We start from the raw sequence: 7,016 nt of genomic DNA, 5'->3' as shown, positions 1-7,016 counted from the left end.
GGTGGTGATGGTAGCAGCCACAAACTCCTTTGGGGCAAGTCGGGGTTCTAGGGGTTCTGTCCTGCTGACCCCAGATCTGACCAGAATGCCCAGGTGCCAGCCTCATGGGCTACCTGTGGTTCCATGCGGGTGGCCAGCTCCCTGGCCCTCTCTAGCCAAATTCTTTTTTTTTTTTTTCTTTTTTTTTGAGATGGAACCCCCCAGGCTGGGGTGGTGCGATCTCCGCTCACTGCAACCTCCGCTTCCTGGGTTCAAGCAATTCTCCTGCCCTAGCCTCCTGAGTAGCTGGAATTACAGGCACCTGCCACAACACCCGGTTAATTTTGTATTTTTAGTAGAAACAGGGTTTCACCATGTTGGCCAGGCTGGTCTCAAACTCCTGACCTCAAGAGATCCTCTCGCCTCAGGCTCCCAAAGTGCTGGGGTTACAGGTGTAAGCTACCATGCGTGGCTGCCAAAATCTTTTTTTTCTTCTTTTGAGATACGGCCTTGATCTGCGGCCCAGGCTGGAATGCAGTGGTGCAATCACAGCTCACTGCAACATCAACCTCCCTTGATTCAGGCCATTCTCCTACCTCAGCCTCCTCAGGAACCAGGACTACAGGCATGCACCACCATACCCAGCTAATTTTTGTGTTTTTTGTAGAGACAGGGTTTTGCCACATTGCCCAGGCTGGTCTCGAACTCCTGGCTTCATATGATCTGCCCACCTTGGGATCACGGGCGTGAGCCACCTCACCTGGCCATCTAGCCAGCTTCTGAGACTGAGACTCAAGAACGAAAGGACAGCAGTGTTCTTGGATGGCTTGAGTTCATCCTTCCAACAAATACTACAAAGAGCCTGCAGCGTGCTGGCCCCCCAAAATGCCCACCTCCCCATATCCCAAGCTCCAGCCTTGTGCACCTGGATCCTCATAACTTTTTTCCTTCAGATGCAACTTTAGGCCGGGCTTGCTGACTCACACCTCTAATCCCAGCACTTTGGGAGGCTGAGGCGGGCGGATGACCTGAGGTCAGAAGTTCGAGACTAGTCTGACCAATGTGGTGAAACCCTGTCTCTACTAAAAATACAAAAATTAGTTGGGCGTGGTGGCATATGCCTGTAATCCCAGCTACATGAGAGACCGAAGCAGGAGAATTGCTTAAACCTGGGAGGCGGAGGTTGCAGTGAGCCAAGATCACGCCATTGCACTCCAGCCTGGGCGACAACAGCGAAACTCCGTCTCAAAAAAGAAAAAAAAATAGATGCAACTTTAGGGCTGGGCTTAGTGGCTCACACCTCTTACCCCAGCACTTTGAGAAGTCGAGGTGGGAGGATCACTTGAGCCCAGGAGTTGAGGCTAGCCTGAGCAACATGGCAAGACCCCATCTCTAGAAAAAATAAAAAGTTAGGCTGGGTGCAATGGTCATGCCTGTCATCCCAGCACTTTGGGAGGCCGAGGCAGGTGGATCACCTGAGGTCAGGAGTTCAAGACCAGCCTGGCCAACATGGTAAAACCTTGTCTCTACTAAAAGTACAAAAATTAGCTGGGTATGGTGACACGTGCCTGTAATCCCTGCTACTCAAGGGGCTGAAGCAGGAGAATCGCCTGAATCTGGGAGGCAGAGGTTGCAGTGAGCCGAGAAGGCGCCACTGCACTCCAGCCTGGGCGACAGAGCGAGACTTCATCTCTAAATAAATAAATAGCTGGGCATGGTGGCGTGCGCCTGTAGTCTCAGCTACTCAGGAGGCTGAGGATGGAGAATAGCTTGATCCCAGGGGGTTTGAGGCTGCACTGAATCGTGACGGTGCCACTGACTCCAGCTGGGATGACAGAGCAAGACTCTGTCTCTTTAAAAAAAAAAAAAATTTAAGACGTGCAACTTAGTTTTTCTCCATGTTTCATTTCTTAGCCTCTGAGTATTTCATTTCCTGCCCTTCCCTCCCCACTGTCAGCAAAGCCTCTAAATGTCAGTGGAGAGGATCTGATGCAAGCTACCGCGTGGATGAACCCTAATAAACATCGTGCTGTCTGGGCGCCGTGGCTCACGCCTGTAATTCCAGCACATTGGGAGGCCGAGGCGGGCGGTTCACCTGAGGTCAGGAGTTTGAGACCAGCCTGGCCAACATGGAAAAATCCTGTCTCTACTAAAAATACAAAAATTAGCCAGGCGTGGTGACATGTGCCTATAATCCCAGCTACCCGGGAGGCTGAGGCAGGGAAAATTACTTGAACCCGGGAGGCAGAGGTTGCAGTGAGCAGAGATCTTGTCATTGCACTCCAGCCTGGGTGACCGAGTGAGACTTCATCTCAAAAAAACAAAAACAAAAAAAACCCCATCACGCTGGGTGGATGAAGATGGACAGGAAAGGCACATATTGTATGACTCCACTTATGTAAAATACCCAAAATAGGAAAATGTACAGAGGCAGACAGCAGATGAGTGGTTGTCAGGGGCTTGGGGGGAGGCGGGAGTGAGAAGTGACTGCTGATGTATGCGGGGTTTCCTTTTGGGGTGATGCAAATGTTCTGGAACCAGGGAGAGGCGCTGGTTGCACAACACTGTCAATGTGCTAAATGTCACTGAATCGTCTGCTTTAAAATGATGAATTTCCGCCCGGGCGCGGTGGCTCACTCCTGTAATCCCAGCACTTTGGGAGGCCAAGACGGGCAGATCATCTGAGGTCAGGAGTTCGAGACCAGCCTGGCCAACATGGAGAAACCCCGTCTCTACTAAAAATACAAAAATTAGCGGGGCGTGGTGGCAGGCGCCTGTAATCCCAGCCACTCGGGAGGGTGAGGAAGGAGAATCGCTTGAACCCGGGAGGCAGAGGTTGCAGCGAGCCGAGGTCGCGCCACTGCACTCCAGTCTAGGCAGGAGAGGGAGACCCTGTCTCAAAAAAAAAAAAAAAAGGATGAATTTTAGATTATGTGAGGTGCATCAACTACAGAAAAAAGAAATATTCTCAGAGTCCTGGGCAGTGAGCGGGGAGAGGGGGAGGGTCTCTCCTGGGGGTGAGCATCTGGGGAAACTGAGGCCTGAGCAGGCAGGGTCACGCCATGCGTTTCAACCTCCTGGGAAGACGTCCCTCCTCCAAGAAGCCTGGCCCCAAGGAGCAGCTGGGTTGGGCAGGGTCAGGCGCCTGGCAGGCTATGAGGTCAGTGAGTTGGGGACAAAGACTCAGTGTCCTGGGCCTGGCACAGTGGGGACGGGGACCCTGTGACCCCATACAGAACGGCCTTCTCTGGCGCCAGGGCCCAGGCCAGGGTCAGCTGGGAGATGGATGTGTGAGGCCTGGGGGAGGGGCAGAGACAGAGAGAGGGACAGAGATACGGAGTTACAGACATACATAAAGACGGAGGAGGCCAGGCAGGGTGGCTCATGCCTGTAATTCAGCACGTTGGGAGGCCAAGGCGGGAGGATTGCTCTAGACTAGGAGTTCAAAAGCAGCCTGGGCAACATGGTGAGACCCCATCTCTACAAAACAAAAAATTTGCACCAGGTGTGGTGGCTCACACCTGTAATCCCAGCACTTTCAGAGGCCGAGGCAGGCGGATCATGAAGTCAGGAATTCAAGACCAGCCTGGCCAACATGGTGAAACCCTGTCTCTACTAAAAATACAAAAATTAGCTGGATGTGGTGGCACATACCTGTAATCCCAGCTACTCAGGAGGCTGAGGCAGGAGAATCGCTTGAACTCGGGAGGTGGAGGTTACAGTGAGCCGAGATCTTGTCACTGCACTCCAGCCTGGGCGACAGAGCAAGACTGTCTCAAACAAACAAACAAACAAACAACAACAAACAAAACATTGCTGGGCTTGGTGGCAGGCGCCTGGAGTCCCAGCTACTTGGGAGGCCGAGGCGGAAGGATGGCTTAAACCAGGGAGGTCGAGACTGCAGTGAGCTCTAATTGCACCACTGCACTCCAGCCTGGGCCACAGAGCAAGACCCTGTCTCAGAAAATAACAAGAAAGCCGGAGAAAACAGGGAGAGATTAGAGGAGAGTCACGGCCTCCTGCTGATCATCCTGACCCCCTGACTCCACCAATTCCCGGAGAGTCTCTCACCTGCCCCATTTCACAGATGGGAAAACTGAGTCCACGGACACTCAAACCACCTGAGGCCCTAGCTGGAGGTGAAGAGATGGATTCAAACCGCCCCTCATGGAGCAGAGTTTAGCCCCTTCCAGAGTGGAGACCGTGCCTCAGGGTTTCCCCGACCCCCATCAAAGTCAGCCCCCAGAGGCCTCATCTTCCCCATCTACAAAATGGGCTGCTGTGAGTATGAAGGAGGGCTTGGCTCGCAGTGAAAGCTGCCCACCCTACTGTGATTAGTCATTGTTTTTCCACAGTGGCCTCTGTCTGGCAGCTGCTGTAAAAACTTGCAGGGGAGGGAGAGACAGGGCCCAGGAGGTGAAAAGCTGGACGCAGATGCCCCTAGCCCCTTGGGATCAGAGACAGATGGAGACTGGGTGCCCAGAAGTAAAGCAGGGAGGGCTGCCTGGAGGAGGGACCCTTGAGCTAGAATTTATAGAATCAAAGGGCATCTCCGGCAGAGGCCACAGCAGAGGCAAAAGAGAGGAGGTGCTTTGGCAACCACCAAGATGGACACAGTGGGTCTGGGGTTCTGTGGGGCAATGGGCTGTGGGGCAATGGGCTGGGCCCTTGATGGGCTTTCTCCGAGGGCAGTAGGGAGCCATAGCAGGTGTGCGGGCTGCAGGGCTACCCCAGACAAAGGTGAGGTGGCATTTCTCCCCTTACCAAAGTCACAACCTGACGCTCCCTCTGAAGTTTGCCACGTCCAGCCCCGCCTTGTCACCTCTTAGCACGCCCACCTCCTTCCCTCCCTCTCCAGGCTTCCAGGAGGCCCGGTGGTTCCCTGACGGCCCCGCCCAGCTGCCCCAGAAGCTCATCTGAGATAAGCTCCCAGGGCTGCCCCACTTTCAGATGCCCCACAGACTGGGGGGAGGGCAAAGCAGGAAGGATCAAGTCACGGGGGCCCCCAGAAAACATGACGGGAGGAACCACACCACTTCCTCACCTCCGCAGCTTCCGCCTTCTCAGGGACAGAGACCTTCAGCCCGAGGAGGGCTGAGCTCCACGTGGCCAAGAGACCCTAACGCCACGGAGGATCATCTAAAGAGGGTGCTGAAGGACGCGTAGGAGTTAGCCAGGAGAAAATCCATTTGTTCCTTTAACAAACTCACTTATAGGCATCATCCATCAATGAGAACAATTTACATCATTCAACCAGGACTTTCTAATGTCTCTGGGGGGGTCATTTGAAGATGTTTAATTTTTTTTTTTTTTTTTGAGACAGGGTCTCACTCTGTTACTCAGGCTGGGGGGCAGTGACATAGTATAGCTCACTCCAGCCTCAACCTCCCAGGTTCAAGCTATCCTCCCACCTCAGCCTCTGATACAGCTGAGACACAGGCTTGTGCCACCATGCCCGACTTTTTTTTTTTTTTTTTTTTTTTTAACTTTTGAGACAGAGCCTTGCTCTGTCACCCAGGCTGGAGTGCAGTGGTGTGATTTCAGCTCACTATAACCTCCACCTCCTGGGTTTAAGCAATTCTCCTGCCTCAGCCTCCTGAGTAGCTGGGATTACAGGCACGCACCACCACGCCCAGCTAATTTTTATATTTGTAGTAGAGATAGGGTTTCACCATGTTGGCCAGGCTGGTCTCGAACTCCTCACCTCAAGCGATCTGCCTGCCTCGGCCTCCCAAAGGGTTGGGATTACTGGCATGAGCCACTACGCCTGGCCATCCAACTATTTTTTTCTTTTTTAATTTTCGGTAGAAATGTGATCTCACAGCCGGGCGTGGTGGCTCACGCCTGTAATTCGAGCACTTTAGGAGGCCAAGGTGGGCAGGTCACCTGAGGTCAGCAGTTCGAGACCAGCCTGGCCAGCATGATGAAACCTCATCTCTACTAAAACTACAAAAATTAGCCGAGTGTGGTGGCTCATGCCTGTAATCCCAGGTACTCAGGAGGCTGAGGTGGGAGAATTGCTTGAACCCCATAGGTGGAGGTTGTAGTGAGCTGAGATTGCACCACTGCACTCCAGCCTGGGTGACAAGAGCAAAACTCCGCACCCCCGAAAGAAAAGAAAAGAAAAAAATGTTTTCTCACTCTGTTGCCTGGGCTGGTCTCAAACTCCTGGTCTCAAGTGATCCTCCCACCTCAGCCTACCAAAGAGCTGGGATTACAGGCATGAGCCACCACTACCGGTCAGCTGACAGGCTGTTTTAAAGAAGACACAAAAGGTTACCAAGAAAAAAATTCATTCAACCACCACACTTCCCGATGTCCCTTATAGACATGTGAGGAGGGTTTTGATGGATGTGTAGAAGTTCACGAGAATAAAATGTATTTGTTCATTCAATACAAGGTTCTCTGATGCTTCTCAAAGAGAATCTGAAGTGGATCTTGAAGACTGTATAGGTGTTGACCCTAGAAAAATTGCATTAATTCATTCACTCATCCATTCAGTCAGTCAGTAAGCACTCCTTCTTGCCCATTGAGGGATTATTGGGAGGCAGTTCTGTGTAATAATTCCCCAGCCGGAGCAGGGTCGTCTGAGACCTCTCTGGTGGCTCTCTGTCCAGCAGGTTCTCCTATGCACAACCCAACCCTGGTTCAGGGAACCCCTCTTTCGCCAGAATTTCATTCAAAGTCCCAGGGAGGGCTCTAATAGGCTGAGCTTGGGTCACATGTCCACCTTGAACCAATCACAGGCTGAGGTGGATAAAAGACTCTGGGTCACGTGTCCACCCCAGGCTGAACTGAAGGAGTACTTTGAGGCAGAGCTGCCCAGAGTCAGAACAACTGGGCATCGCAGGGCATGAGCTTCTCATCACTTGGGGTGAGCAAGCTACAGCCTGAAGTTCACTTACTGTAGGATTGCCGGAGGAAACACAGGACTTCCCCACCCACTTGGCTTCTGCCTTCTCAGAGACATTCAGCCCGAGGAGAGGGGAGCTTCCCTCCATGCGGCCAAGAGACCCTGATGCCCCTGAAGTGTCACC

The sequence above is a fragment of the Saimiri boliviensis genome, chromosome 14 (assembly GCF_048565385.1).
Source record: "Saimiri boliviensis isolate mSaiBol1 chromosome 14, mSaiBol1.pri, whole genome shotgun sequence".
NCBI classification, from domain to species: domain Eukaryota; kingdom Metazoa; phylum Chordata; class Mammalia; order Primates; family Cebidae; genus Saimiri; species Saimiri boliviensis.
This window is presented reverse-complemented; position numbering follows the sequence as displayed.